Source organism: Euprymna scolopes, chromosome 24 (genome assembly GCF_053919585.1).
Source record: "Euprymna scolopes isolate OS-2025 chromosome 24, ASM5391958v1, whole genome shotgun sequence".
Lineage (NCBI taxonomy): Eukaryota > Metazoa > Mollusca > Cephalopoda > Sepiida > Sepiolidae > Euprymna > Euprymna scolopes.
The window spans coordinates 30,023,738-30,041,006 of record NC_136505.1 but is presented as its reverse complement, the minus strand read 5'-3'; the positions used below and the strand labels follow the sequence as shown (position 1 = coordinate 30,041,006).

General features: G+C 31.8%; 1 long non-coding RNA gene across 1 annotated transcript in view; it reads left to right on the top strand.

Annotated features, from left to right (window-relative positions):
* Nucleotides 1–17,269, top strand: part of LOC145246635 (uncharacterized) — a 282,790-nt gene that overhangs the window by 82,183 nt on the left and 183,338 nt on the right. The window lies entirely within an intron of this gene.

Genomic DNA, 17,269 nt, shown 5'->3' with positions numbered 1-17,269 from the left:
CGCATAAATCTATACTTTCGTATATTAAATTTATATGAGTAAATGAAGTAGTTATATATATATATATATATACATATATATATATATATATGGGTGTGTGTGTGTGTGTGTGTGTGTATTAGCGCCAATCTGAGTGTCCGTACTTGTCATTTTTTCAAAAACCGCAAATTTAAGCTAAATTGAATGCAACTGTTTAAACAACCTATACTTCATTTGAATTGACTTCTATAATTTTACCTGTTCATATTTGACTTTTATTTGAAGTATCCTAGTGTTCACGTCAATTTAAAAAATTAACCTCAAATCGAGAAGGCAAAAAGAAACTTCGCACAATTGAAAATTCTTATTTAAATTAATGCAACAAAAATACAACAGGACGACCATTAACTTGTTAATATTTAGTAGCATAGTCCTTCTGCAATTTGACAACCTTCAATATTTTGAGAATATTTAGAATAAGTTTGCGGCAATACTCCGGAGAAAGGGCATCCCACTTTTTTTACTTTTTGCCCAACGTTCTTACAAATTTGAAATTTTATCATTGCGCAGCTGAAGCTTGATGTGATTTTTTTTTTTTTTTTTTTTTTTTACAAAGGCATCACCACATTATCAAGGCCCAGAGGCCACTCAAGGATAAGGGTTAAAGAGTGTACAGTAGAAGTTGGTCAATATAGTAATCATTAGTAATGAAAATTTGGTAAATTTAATAACTTATATGGAACGGCTCATCAAGAACTTATTTACCTTAGACTTGAACACAACCATATTGTAGTCAGCCGGAAAGCAGGAAAACGGAAGACAATTCCACAGGCGTGCAGTTCTAAGAAAGAAGCTTTGTTCGTGGAATCTATGTTTAGGTTTAGGCACAGATAAAGAGTGGGGGAAATTATTGATAGTGTTTACAGCTAGACGAGTGTTTCTTGTGAAAGTTTGGCAAGGGGGGACCATAGATTGAAGCTCAGTTGAACACTTTCCATGAAAATAACGATACATTAGAGACAAACTCGCAACATCTCTTCTGTGAGATAGAGGTTGTAAGGAGGAGAAAAGGACATCTCCTACGAGGCTACGAAGTCTATTTTGAACTCTATCAAGGCAGGACAAGTCATTTCTAGCAGCTCCTGCCCAGATGTGACAACAGTATTCCATCCTTGGACGTACCTGGCTCTTATATAGATAGAGAATAGCATCAGCAGTGAGATATCTACTGGATCGATAGAAAGATCCCACCATTTTTCCAGCGGCCTTGGCAACAGATTTGATATACGTGTTCCATTTAAGATGATGCCATACGTTTTCGATATGATTGAGGTCTGAGAATTGTGCAGAGCAATCGAAACAAAAAATGTTCTTTATGGAATCCCTTGATATTACAAGCTGTGTGAATGGGAGCATTGTCTAGCATGAGGGTAGAATTATGATCCAAATTTTTGCCATAGTAGGGTAGAAAATGCTCAGTCAACATATTAATGTACTTGTTCGAATTAATTCGACGTAGCAAGCGAACTATAAGCCCTGTACTATTGACATTAATAACGCCATACACCAAAACTGAACCTCCACCACCTTACACCGTTGAAATTGTACACCCATGATTATTTGTCTTCATTCGACGGACGTAGTGCCAACCATCACTGCCTAGACTGTAGACTTGCTTTCGTTGTTAAAAATAACTTTCGATCAATATGAAGAGCCATGGTTTTCATTGCATTTAACGAAGTCCAGGTGGCGCTGTCAGTCATTTACAAAAATCATCGGCTTGCGCCTTGCAACACAGTCTCGGAACTTAAATTCATTCAGTCTGTGCTTTTCTGTAGAAAGGGATCACTTTTTAACAATATTATACTGTTGATGAATTTTGTGAACTGTTTCTAATATGCTTCTGAGGCTGTAGATTTTGATAGCATTGGAAGAAGTAACTCTAGGACGACCAGATTTAGGGACATCACGAACACTGCCGGTGAAGGAAATTTATACGTTTTCTCCTCACATTTCAATCTGTTGCCGAATACTCGATTGGATAAATCCGAAAGGTTAGGATTAAATAATTACTGACGATCAGTAAAAGAATGTCGAGGCCTATGGACTAAATGTTACATTGTATAACCTGCAACAGTAGCAATTACGATTAGATATGGCTTTTTGACTAAAATATAGATATTATAAGCTGGTATTAAATTTCTTTTGTTGCTACGGAGGTTCTTTTAACCTTCGAGTTATTTTTAAAAATTAACGTGAACACTATGGTACTTTAATTAAAGTACAAGTATGAACAAGTGAAATGATAGAGGAATAAAAGGCGAATCAAATGAGGTATACGTTGATTAAGCAGTTACATACATTTAAGCTTAAATTTGCGTTTTTTGAAAAAAGATGACAAATGCGGACATTCTTTTTGGCATCACTGTGAATTTATCTATCCGTCTATCTATCTATCTATCTATCTATCTATCTATCTATATATATATATATATATATATATATATATATATATGTTTGCGTGTGTATATGTATATATATATATATATGTGTGTGTTTGTATATATGTATATATATGTATATATATATGTGTATATATATGTGTGTGTATATATATGTGTGTATATATGCATATATATGTGTGTATAAATATGTATATATATGTATATGTATATATATATGTATATGTATATATATGTGTATATATATGTATATATATATTTATATATGTATATATATATATATATATATATATATATACACTTGGAAGTTTCTTTAGAACTGTTAAAAATAATTTTTAAAAAGTGTCATTTGGAAAATTCTTTTGTAAGTCAATTTATCCCCTGTACCGATGAACAGTTTTACCTATATGAACCAACAATAGTACCAATGTTTCTAAATGGAGCATTACTTGTTTACCATGACCCACTGTTTTGGTGATTTATATTAGTGGCCTGTGACGCAAACGGAAGCAGCAAAACTAAAGATGGTCTGTTAGGATACTATGTATACAAATGTTGGCAAATTTTGGTATATATTACTGGTTTTAAAATATAGGTTCTTTTTTCCAATCGTCGAAAATTTTAACTATAGACTAGTATTATAATTTATAAAAAAGCCAGCAAATTCTTATGCAATTTCATCCCAGAGAATTAAAGATATGAGTATTTCACTATCTAATTTGGCTACGAGTATATATATATATATATATATATATATATATATATATATATATATATACATATATATATATATTTACATATATATACATATGTGTACATATATATATGTATATATATATACATATATGTACATATATATATATATATGCATATATATATATATATATATATATATATATATATACGCCACTATTTGTAGGCAATTTTATAAGTACGAAATCTCGGCGACTATTCATCAGAATGTTACAAATAATGGTTTCTTAGAAAAGTAATGACCTGAATTGTCTGGTGAGCAATGTTACTTTTGCCCTTAAGGTCGCGCATTATTGTTTAAACAGATTGAGTATCACTTTTTTTTATATAATTTCAAGGTAAAATGAGCTCTCAATTTATGGCACCCTTCAATATAAAGTGGTGTTTATTTAACGTTAAATTTATGCAGAAATGTGCTCCCCCACTCTTTAAACCTATAATTTATTCATGTCATTGAAATTACACGTTGCCTGGGATTTTACATCTTGTTTTTCGTTTTCCGTATCCTCGAAAACCTATAATAGTGATAATTTTTAAGGATTTTATTGTTGATTGAAAGATACTGCACTTTTACCAATATTTAAACTATAGGCTTTTTTCTCGAGTTTTGCATATTAATTACAAAATATCTGATGTTTTCTCAAAACCTCTGGCCTTGATGAAGGGGAGATTGAAACATGATGCTATGGTTTTAAATAATCAACAAAAACAATAAACAGCTTGAGGAGACTAGTTTTTCTTGTAAGGATGCGGTGTCAAATTTTCACAATGTGTCGGCGAACCACGGCACCTTAAAAAAACGGGATTTGGTGTAGTTTCTTTTCCATTTATTCTGTTATTAAAGTGTTGGTTTTATCTAGATGTCATTCATTTATTTGTTATTTATAATTTTCTTTATTTTTGTTGCTATATTTATCCTGCATAAAATTAAATTCTGCTTGTTCATCTATTCGACATTTTGTTTCCACAATTTAATAGTTTTTTTTTGGGGGGGGGGTAATTTAGAATTTAAAACTTTTCCATTATAATCTAAAGGGGTCGTCTAAATTAAAGGAGCCACAAACTCATTACGCCAAATAAGGAAATTGAGAAATTTCTGATTAAAAAAAAACCTTACATTAAATAAATCCTTTATTATATTAGTAATTATGCTAATTAAGAGACAGAACACCATTAATTAACACGTTTAAGCAGATATAATAGTATTTAGTAATAATATTATAATTGAAAAAACATATATAGGAGAGTTAAATATTACATTAAGTTTACGATCCTGGTTGTTGTTCGTTTCTTGTTTTACGGCATATTAACCTTTTTCAGGTTATTTAATGCCGAATCTAGTTATTTTGAGGAACGATTTTTAATGGATTATATTTTTTTTTAGTCAGATTCGATTTAACCCATAGTTGGGACCCTAACAGGTACTACCACTCCGGGTCAGAGTTGACCTGGGAGCAATGCCAATTAAAGAGTGGCTCCACATTCCCCAAGACCCGCAAGGTGGGGCCTCACCATCGGATATAGTTTTAGGTCATATCCAGGACCTTTACGATCCTGGATAATATTTGTAAACTGTGCTTTTTAGAGGCAGCAAAATTACAGTTAAAATAAATCACTGAAAAATATTTTAATCATACAAATCTATGGCTTGTACGAAAGATGAATTTTTGGCATTTTAATTTAACTATTATTTAGGGCATATAGCCCCATAGCTCGCGCTTATAAAGCGTAATCTAGAGGTCCACTCGATTTTATGCTCGGTTATTTCTCAGAAACTATCGAACCGATTTATCTGAAATTTTGTATCAACCTTTCTTATTATAAAGTGCAGCGAACTAGTATAAGTATTCGTTCAATAAAACTTTTATGGACACATAAGGCTTAATAGGGACTATTATTTATATGCTTCAATTTTTCTTAGAAATTACCGAATCGATCTATTTATTGTGTCGTTTAAAACTTTGTTATGATATGGTGCTGGGAATACACTATTATGGTATCCGTTATATTCACAGTTAAAAACTAATAGAGATTAAATAAGAATTAGTATTTATAAGTGGTGATTATACAACAGCAGTCGAAGAGGAGGAAACCATGGACATCATATACGAATCCTATAATTTGGAACCGCCTCAATATACACCTGAGCCCCGAAGATCAGGTAGAAAAAGAAAGTTGATGAACCATTAATGTTAAATCCCTAGAGAAAAAGATATTGAAATCTGTGTGACTTCAAATCTTGGGAGGAGGGTGTTGTGGTGGCACCCACTCATTTACATATGTGGATTATTACACATAAATAGCAAGACTCGGTTAGTCTGAGTGTGTGTTAACCAGAAGCCACCGAAGGCCAAGCTTAGAGCAGATATGTTCTCCAGCCAAGACTCTCTTACCTGACAACCATTATGTAAATATAATGTAAATATACTTTTTCTAATACACTACTTATTGATCTACCTTTGTTTGTTGAGTCTTCATTTGTATTGCCTTATACGTTATTTGGTTAAACCTGCAAACATAACAGTTGGCGACGAAGATGAACGTCAACTATAACAATAAATTCCATTGTTTCTCATAAAATATTGGGCTGTTCTTTCTGTAATTTTTTGTGGACATTTTCTATGATAAGGTGCAACGAATGTAGTATTATGGCATACGCTCGATGTACCATTGTGGATCGACATGGATTTATAGGAATTTATATCTAATGCCAGGAGTTGAACGATATTCCGCCATCCATTTGGCATAATTCATTCTCACGAATTCAACTGGTTATGAGTTTTGCATTTTTCAGTTTAAAACATAATTTTCGTATTTTACAATTTAAATTAAGAACAAACTAAGCATGCATGGTCTCTGTGAGTGCACAGTGAACGAGGCATAAAAAATTCAGCATTCTCTCGCCCCCCCACATTTAGCCCCAAAAGTCCTCAAGGGACGTCAAATCTTGGTGAAAATGAACAAGCGGGTCTGTTTCAGGTCTTAACATATGTAAATTCGAGTTCTGCGCCATGCAAAAAATAAAATAAAATAAAATAAAAAATAAATAACTAACTCCATTATTTGACTCACCCCATTTAGCCCCCAAAGTCTTCAGGGGACGTCAAGTCCTGATGAAAATGAACAAACGGGCCAGTTTTAGGTCTTAACATATGTAAATTTGAGTTCTCCACCATACAAAAAAAAAAAGAAATAACTAAGTACATTATTTTATCCCCCTCCCCATTTAGCCCCCGAAGTCCCCCAAGGCCTTAACATATTTAAATTTGATTGCAGCACCATGAAAAACTGCTAAATAGACGTACACAGAAAATTTTGGACAAATATGGTAAAACAGTCCTCAAAATCGAGTGTTTTTATTAGCCATAAAAGAGACCCTGAGGCACACCCAAGAGTCATCGCGAAGTATAGATGAACAAAATTATATAGAAATCAGTTACAACTTTTCAGAAAGTTTTATAAAAATCCGAGGCATCAATTATTTTTAATAAGCACAAAAGTGTCAATTTAAGCCATTTTAACTCCAAAGGCAATCTTGGGGGGCGGGGGCCAACCGGGTGTTTCCTGGGAAATCCTTTCTGTTACTGTTTTAATCATATCATGTTTAATATTTGTGTTAAATTTCAACAAATTCCAAAGCGTAGTTATTGAGAAAAATGCGGACAGACGAACGGACGAATGGAGAAGAGTGAATTTACACGTCCATCTTCCTTTTGTGAAAAAAAATTGCTGTTTCATAGTTGTTTGTTAGTAACTCAGAGAAAAAATATCTCTGTGGAAAACACCTTTTTATAATAGTTTTTCTGACTTGACTTCATATAGGGAACTATTATCTTTACCATTTCGCTCAATACATAATTTGTAAACCAGATTATGTTGCAAATTGTTTCGTGCAGTAATATATCTTAACAGCAACAACTCCAGACTACCTGCTGCTGCAAGATGATACTGTTAGAAAATAACGGCCTTCAAACATTAATGCTATTGCTTTTTTTTCTTGTTACTTTTAAAAAACTCAGTCATGTTCTGCAAAGCCAAAAACAAAAGCAACATTGTTTTTATAAAAAAACACAAAACCAAGGATTAAATAAATTAATATTTGAAAATTAAAATAGCCTAAATCGACAAACGTTTAGCAAAATGACTAAAACGCAGCAATAAATAAACTGGAAAAGGGTTGATATACCGTAAATTAAAACACCCAAACAAAACAAATACCGGTCAAATATCACTAATAAATTTATTAGTAAAAATTTATGGATGTAACATAGTTCAGAGCCTGAACTATTATGGGATGAAGTGTGCCGGATTAGACAGCAGTATCAATAAGGGAACATTAGTGACCTTTCCTGCAAAAGAGAGATAAAAAATAGAATTTAAGTAAATATTAGCAACGATATCAACCCTAAAACACTTTCTCGTATCTATAAATCTTTGGTTCATGAAATGGAAAACGATGAAGATTTATTTTTTAGACGTGCATTGTTTTTAGGACAGCAAAAAGTTCAATTGCCTTGGGTATCAAACTGTCTGAGACCAACACACTGATGGGACGAAATATCTTGAGGAGATACGTAGCATTTTGAAAATGTCATCATGTGGACATACTTCCGACTACTTAATCGTCATGAAGACACTAAAAAAATATAAAAATATGTATGCATATATGAATGTATGCTTTCGTTCTCACTCTCGTTCTCTCCTCCCCTCTATATGTATATGTACATATATACATATGCATATTTATTTTGTATTAATTTATATCGAAATAATCATATTTGACTAGACATTAGAAGACATGTTTCAACACCAGCTAGTAATGGCTTCACTTTGCTCAATTGTTTTAGGATTAAAACATCCGTTCCTGGAAGATATATATATATATATATATATATATATATATATATATATATATATATATATATATATATATATACTAGCAGAAGTACACGTCGTTGACTGGGTTCAAAAACAGCCTACAGAAAATGGACTGTGATTGATGAAAGTATGATAGGTTATGAAAAGGAGTGGGTTGCAAAGAGATATGTTTGGTACACAAAAATGTTAGCCCAAGCAAAATATGATGAAAGTAAAGATAATTTTCGCGAAAATATATTTTTTATATCAACTTTGTTTCCATTCGGAGACTAGACAAGAGTGACTAACAAAATGATGTTTCATTATAAATAGAAACGGTTATATATATAATAATATAAATATACAAGGAATAAATGTTACCATAGTCAATAAAAGTTACTTTTCTGGTAGAAAAGTTCATTGGTTTGTATTTTAAGTAGTTTGTAAAAAAATATTTTTTTAATTCACGAGCCGGTTTAAAAACAAATCAAAATGGCAGCGACTTTGAAATGGAGAGCCCCGTTTTCAATTTGAAGGAGGGGAACCTGAGCATTCTGTATTAACAATTTAAGAGAGTTCCGTCAACGTAAGGAAGATTTATAAACATATTTTAATGTTTTCCGTTATTTTGTGCTTATGGTATGTGTAGTATATATAAAAATTCATTTAAGTAGTTATCGCCTCAAATTTCGTTTTAATTCCCGTTCGGTGAAATTATTTCAAGTAAAGAGCATTAAAAATTATTTCCAAACGAAACAAAAAAACATGAACTGCAATTTTATTGACTATGGTAAAATTTATTTATTGTATATTTATTTTTTCGGGTAGTCGTTTGTTGGCTTTTCTGCTAAACACCCTTACTAAATAATATCGACATTTATTTCTTGTACATTTATTTTTTCGCTAAACACTCTTACTAAATAATATCGACGAAATATCGAAAAACAAAGAAACAAAAACAGTTTTGAAAAATAAGGAAGCTTTAATTACTTTAGTAAAATAATCCGAAACTGCAAAATAGGATATTAAAAGTAAACACGTGATTACTTTATTTTTTAAAGCAAAGAGTCGATATAAATATGAATAAGAAGAAAATGGTGCCCTTTTAAAGCAGAGCAGCTTCGTTGCAGCTTTACAGTATTGAATGGTGTAGTATTGCACATTCGGATTCAGGGTTGTACTCTTGTAATGTAAAGAACACGCAGAAAGGGTTGTAATCAACTGAATTCCTTCTATTACACTGACAAAAAGCTTAAACAGATATATAAATAAAAATAAAAAGCTTATGTAAATGATTTATAAAGAGACACTAATCACGTGAGCAGGATTGTTTCCACCTTTTGACACGATAACAAGTAACGTTCTTATTTTTTATTATTTATCCACTTTCGAAAGAGTGCCACGTGCAAGTGGGGAAGGAAAATAAACAGAGTTATGCAAAATTTGGGTCAAGAATCGTCTAAAGTTCCGACTTGTTTTTGGCTTTCACTTTAATAAGAACGTGTATTTATGAGGTGAATTTATTCGACGCAATATGATTCAACTCGAAAAAATAAATAAAAGCTAACGTGAATTAAGATTAAAGTTAAGGTGTTATTGTGGACCCTTACCCCTTTTAAAAAACCTTGTTAAACTTTGTGACATATTTACATTCTATGGAGGCCAGGCGCGAACGAACAGCCAACAATTTTATTATATCATATTTCTTCAAACTGCAACATAATTATCAAAGTATACTTACGCAAATAGATATGAAAAGTCTTTGTTAAAGTTTGTGCCATATTTCCATGAAGTACAGGCCGAGCACAGACCCCATAATTTTATTATACTGACCCTTTTTAAGTTGAAACATACTTATCAACGTATTCTTATGTACATCTATATCAAAAACCCTTGTAAACGTTTTTTTTTAAATTTTTTATTTCCATACATTGGGGTCCAGGCGCGACCGCAGACCCCACAAGTTTTATGAACAACCGTTCTGCCAGATCAAACATACCCATTGCTGATCCTTGATACATCTTCTATCATTATATGTAATCAGTTTTTTTTAAATAGTCAACCATATAGGAGCCTATTCGTGACCAGACACACACACATACGTTCAGCTTTATATATATATATGTATATATATATACATATATATACATATATATATATATATATATATATATATATATATAGAGAGAGAGAGAGAGAGACAACCAGACAGACAAAGATAGAGAAATAGAGAGAGAAAGAAAGAGATAGGTAGGTAGTTAGATAGAGAGAAAGAAGATATATAAAGAGATAAGTAGATAAATAGATAGAGAAATAGATAGCCATACTCGTGTTGGTACGATTAAAAAGAATCGGAAAGAATCGGAACATTTTAAACTATCGGAATCAGTAAAAGAATCGGAAAAATGTGACTTATTTTTCAATGAAAAAATCGACTCTATTAATTTTTAAAATTTACTTTTCCGTTGCTGGTACTCATGATAAAAATGATGAATAATTATTAAATGAGAAGCTATCAGCAAGATTAAAATCCTCGCCATGTATATATGATAAGTCTCCCCAGAATAATTCCACTCATTCCGATTGGCTGAGCTCTGACCATTCCTATATTTCAGATTAACGTATTCGCATGCTAAACGAACACTAATATAGCATTCAAAAATGTCGTCGAAATAATACCTACTTTTGCCCTCTGAGTAAATTGCTACGTTCATTTTCTTACATTTTACGGTGTCAACAATATCTACACCAGTTTTCATTTCCTCCATCCTCCCCTCTCCCTCTTTCTGTATATATTCTTCCCAATTCTCTCACTCTCTCTCTCTCTCTCTCTCTGAGTATATATTCTTCTCGACTCTCTTACTCTCTCTCTCTCTCTCTCTCTCTTTTGCTCGCGTTTTACATTTTTTCATGCCGAAGAAAAGAATACATTTCACGGCGATGCCGAAGAATAAACAGTAAATATTTCCTAGCATAAACATTATCTACAAAAGTGTTTATTTCTTCTTTCTCGCGTTCTCTCGCTTTGTGCATTTCCCTTTATGCCGATAAAACATTTTACGGCATCAACACTACCTATAACAGTCTCTCTATCTCGCAGTCTTTCGCTAGCTCGCTTTTTACATTTGTTTTTATGACGAAAGATAAAAAAAAACATCTGAAGGCTTACACATTACATAGAACAGTTTATATTTTCCTCGTAATTAATGGCCATGAGCTGAAAAATAGCGTCATCACTGAAACAAGATTTGGCGAATAGTTAGAATATCAATAATGAACACAAAAATTTGTTAAAAACATTAGTAAACTTAAAAATTGCATTTCAAAGAGAAACAAAAGGAACAATATGAATTTTACTGAAACACATTCAATTTTTATTTTCAATTAAAACGGAAAAGTCCTGTGTTTATGCGTTAAAAATAATTGAACATTTCTTTGTTTAAAAGATTTTAAAGACTAAACTACGTTCAGTATTTACTCAAAAACTACGTTTGAGAACGAAACGAAAGAACCACAGTTCCTTTTATAGTAAGGCTGAACATTATTCAATGTACACGAACAAATATACATGTAAAATGTCGTATGTAAAAAGAAGAAGACAATTAAATGTTGCAAAATATGAAATATGAATTTAGGCAATAAATAATCATTAAAGAATCAACTTAAAATTGAACGAAAAATACATTTTAAACCAAACCGATTAACAATAAAACATATTGGAAATAAAAACGAACAACGATATTTAAAAAAAAATGAAAACGAACGATATTTTTAAAATCAAAACCAACAATAAATAATTGTTAAAACGAAAACGAACTATAAATTAGCTTAACTGAAAAAAGTAAGATAGGTTAACAAAAATAAACAAAATAAATAAAACAAATTAAATGCAACAAAATAGTATTAGTAATAACAAAGTTACTAGTGCACAAATATTTCAAACATTTAATATAAAAACATTACAAAATCAGTTGTGGAATTTGATCAAAAGTTTGTATTTTTCTTTTTCCGATTATTGTTTTTTTTTCTTACTAATTTTCTCATTCTTTTTGAGGGATTAGAAACATCTTTTTCATTTGTCTTCGTGCAGCTTTTTTTGACGCTAACAAAGGTACAGTTAAAGAAAAAATATTTAAAAAAAACTAATTGCATTAAAGAACTCATTTAATGATTAATTTGATAAATTATTAATATATACGATGGTGCTTTCGTCAATATAGTTAAAATATTTTAGATTTTACTGATAATTAAACTTAAAAAAAATCTTACTTTGCACTTGGCAAGAAATTCTCTCTTTGAATGCCATTCATGCAAATATAACTGCTGATGAAAACACACTTTTTTTTTTGGAGCGTCACATTTGGTCTAAAGTTCGAAAAAAGAACAACTAGTGTCGAACTGCTAAAGTAAAGTGTTCAAGATGGCTGACAAAAACACCCTTTGGATCTTGGATCGTGAAAAATAGTTTAAGATTCAATAATATATACAGCATACTGATAGAAATCCACAAAATTAATGCACCCGTGACACTTCCTGAACCCATACTTGGTGGAATTCTATCAGTACTTTGTTTATTTTCTTGAATTTTGAACTAGTTTTGACGATCCAAGCTCCAACGCGTGTTTTCGTAAGCCATCTCGATTAGTTGTGTAACTTAGCAGCTCGACACTAGTTTTTTTTTCGGACCTAATAAAAGATTTAGAAACCGTTAAAACACAAAACTTATTCAGGTAGGTAGAAGAGTAATTTATCTTGCTTTTGCTAACACATATTTGTTACGTATTTGAATTTTTGTTTTCGTTTGTTTCCGTTAGTTATCTATATTGTTTCGGTTCCGATCTTGTATACTTCCGGTCGTTTCTTGGGACCCATGACCAGATTCAATAGACAAAATTCAATGACGCCAGAGGTTACATGACTTTATTTGCTCGGCGGTCTTTATATTACGATGGCCACGGCTTTACTCACTATATTTTGAAGACGGTTTTGCATTCTCAATTCATTTGTTTACACTAGCAAGACCCGTGGAAATTTCACAGAATGAGAAATATATTTACTCAGTAAATATTTTTCCGAATAGCATAAAAAATGTAGATATTTTGGACATAAAAAACAATAACACGCAGCAAATATGAGTTTATTAATATTCTTAATAAAATAATGTTTATTGTGTTTCAATAATAGAACTCACACAAATAAGATTAACTAATGAGTACTAATAAATACTCAGAAAGTAATATTGTACTACATAGTTCAATACGATAAACAAATTCACACTGTGATCTTTAATTTAATACTTGAGTTTAGTACCACTTTGGCAGATTATGTTTTTGTTTGTTTGCCCTGATCCTTTCAAATGTTTTTTTTGTTGTTTTTTACGTAAGGCTTTGTAGACATTTTTTTCGGTAAGGAGCCGTGCACGTCGAAATTACTATGAGTTTCTTTCTTGCTCCATTGAAACAATGATCATATATTATTATTATTATTATTATCATCATTATTATTATTATTATTATTATTATTATTATTATTATTATTATTATTCGAACACAAGGTTATATTAAGGGGATCTTGGCCTTTTGGTCAAGATCAAAGTGTAGTATCTGTTCTTCAGATACTGCACTTCCATTTCTTGTTCTCTTTCGGTGGAGGAGAAATCCTTCACGACTGAGACAATTTTTATTTTTGTACCTTTTCTCCACGTTAAAAAACGACCCTGGTGTCTAACTCTGTCCTGTGGGGAGGCATAGTAAATAGGTACATTAAGGGGATGTCATTTTCATATTCTGGCCAAGGGGTGCTAGATTGGTTGTTTTAAAGTCAGATTCTGCATTTTTTTAAAAGCAATTTGGTCCTCAAAATTTAGAGTTTGACTATGGAAGGCATGAGCATAATATGATATAGATAGCATTTTCAGCGTAAAACGCGAAGATTAAATGGACGCATCTAGTATGCTTCTTAAGAAGCATACTAGATGCGTCCATTTAATCTTAAACGCTCTTTTCGCCGGTCAGTCGGTTACGCATTTATTTGAAAGCGCAAGACGCGCAAATTACATGATCGCATTTTGAAAGTATCAGATGTCGTTTATTATTATCATACTGATCATAATAAGCATGTGTCACTATATATTTTGTATATCACTGTGAATAAAAGCCCATTTCACACTATAGACGTATTTATCCTGCAGTGTTTAAATAGCAATAAAAGAAATGCCCGAAACGAGTAACAGGATATTCTCAGATAGTTTTTAATAATGAGGTATATATTTTTTTTTATTCAGTGTAAATAATAAAAAAGAGAGGCTCTTTAATTCAGAGCCATTTTTTCTTCCACTCTCGGTTTATGACGATTGCATGTTTGAATTGAATTGTAAGAATAAAGAGCAATAAACAAAATGGCGGAAGGGTGGGTGTAGTGTTTTAAAGTGTGGGCGATAATATTTATGTCAATATTTATATGAGTTTTTTTTTTTTTTTTTTTTTTACGGCCAGCATCAACTTAGGTGACAGGGACATTTAGACTTTTAATTACCTGAACAAGTGTGGAAATTCTATACCGAAAACAAACGAGTCGAATCCACGACTTATAAGCAGAAAGCATAGTTTACGGTCGGTTTTTGTTAGACAAACAAGCGCAGCTTAAAAAAAAAGCACTTCTGGTTTGTGACGCTATATATATATATATATATATATATATATATATATATATATATATATATATATATTTAAAAAATAACTAGTATAATGAATAAAGATTGGATTATTAATCTTAACTGATGAATGTATATAATATACAGAATAGAAATGAATATGGCTGGAAAAAAAAGCATAACTATAAAATTATATCCCACATCAATTTGTATAATGTGATAACCTATCTTAGCTGGTTTCCCCTGTCTTAACCTTGGAAATGATATTATTCCGTTTATTGGTTTTAATTATAAAAAGAGGTAATGTTTTTGACGGATACTCTCGTGGATATTCTTGGCCTGATGAGGTGATTTTCCCTGGCAGGGTGGTCACTGAAACATGTTAGCATATGTGTAGCCATTAGTTATCACATCAAACATATATATATATATATATATATATATATATATATATACTAGCAATCCTTCCCGACTTTACCCGGTCGCAAAATACGTATAAAATATGTCTTATTTTTATTATACAGCAAATTCTCTATTGATTATAATTTGGTACCCAATATATATAGTAATTATTACAAATGAAGAAATAACTTCGGTGCCTATAGCTGGAATGGAAATCAATACATTAAATGCTCCAGATAGACTCGTTATTAAGTGCGTCAGCTTCCATCATCACCGACTGACGGATGAGAAAATGCTAAAAATTAACCAAGTTCAAAGTAAAAAAAAAATATGCACCCATGTTCAGAAATTAGTCAATAAACTAAATCTTGATCCCTTAGATGCTAGTTTATAAGCTAAAACCCAAATCGAAAGTGATGCCGAGGTTTTAATACCTTATGTATTAAGTCTCACGCCTGTAGGCCAAATATCCAGAGTGAAGTTTGGTAGAGAAGTTTCGTACACACAGAGGCATGGTCACACAGTTTATATATATATATATATATATATATATATATATATATATATATATATATATATATATATATATATATATATATATATATTCCAGGTTGAAAGGTGTCCAAATATTAAGATTAATTAAATTGCAACCGTGGTCGTTGATAGTGCTCAATCAAAGAACTCCAATTATAGTTTTTATTTTTCTTTGTGTAAATACAGTCATATCTTGCTACGATGTGCAGACCGTTTCGATCATAATTGATATCTCCAGGCAAGAAGATTTAAAAATTAAAAAGGTTCAAGACCATTTTCAATTTTAGAGAAGAGAAAATATACTTTGCCATGATTGGCGTGAAGCAAGGTTTAGAACATCAAACTTGCTTCACGTCAGTCTGCCAAAGTACATTTTCTTTCCTCTATTAATTAGGATTAAAATGGTCTGAACATCGTAGCAAGATGTGATTGTATTTACATAAAGAGAAATAAAAACTATATATCTATCTATCTATCTATATATATAAAAGTGAACGTGTTTGTCTGTGTGTGTGTCTGTGTGTGTGTGTCTGTGTAAATGTCCCTACGTAATAACTCTGTCAATTTTTATTCTATAGACTCGAAATTTGATATACAGTGTACTGAGATTAGGGAAAATCGATGGGATCGGTTTGCGGCCAGGAATTTTGCAGTTAAGGGGTCAATGTTCAATGATTTGACCTTTGAGAACTCTACCAAACTCCTCCGACAATTTTGGGTATAAACAATTGCAATTTTAGATATAGATTCCTTGAACATGTATCAAACTTAATAACTTGATTTGAGCCCAAAACAATAAATGTTAAGAGGTCATAATAGGGGTCAAAGTTTTAAAAAATTGACCGCTTTTTTTTCTCAATACACACCTCCCAACCCCCGGGCAACTCCGAGCCGAAATGCTAGTATATCTATAAAAGTGAACGTGTCTATGTGTGTGCCTGTCTGTCTGTCTGTGTGTCTGTGTAAATTTTCCTACGCAATAACTCTGTCAATTTTCAGTCTACAGACTCGAAATTTGATATACAGTGTACTGAGATTTGGGAAAATCTATGTGATCGGTTTGCGGCCAAAAATTTGGCTGTTAAGGGGTCAATTTTCAACCTTTTCCACCTTTGTGAACTCTACCAAACTCCTTCGACAATTTGGGGTCTAACCACTTGAAATTTTATATATACGTTTCTTGGACATGGATCTAACTTAATAACTTGATTTGAGCCTATAAAAATAAACGTTAAGGGGTCATAATAGGGGTCAAAGTTTAAAAAAATTGACCTTCATTTTGCTCAACATACGCCCCCAAACACCCGGGCAAGGCCGCGCACCCATGCTAGTATATATAAAAAAGTGAACGTGTCTGTGTGTGTGACTGTGTGTGTACATTTTCCAACGAAATAACTGTTTTTAAATTTTGCTGTTAAGGGGTCATAATTCAACGATTTGACCTTTGAGAACTCTACCAAACTCCTCCGACAATTTTGGGTATAAACACTTGGAATTTTAGATATAGGTTTCGTTGACATGGATCTTACTTTATAACTTGATTTGAGCCCAAACCACAGAATGCTAAGGGGGTCAAAACAGTGGTTGAATGGTTTCATTTGAATTTGTACACAATAATGCACGATGTAGA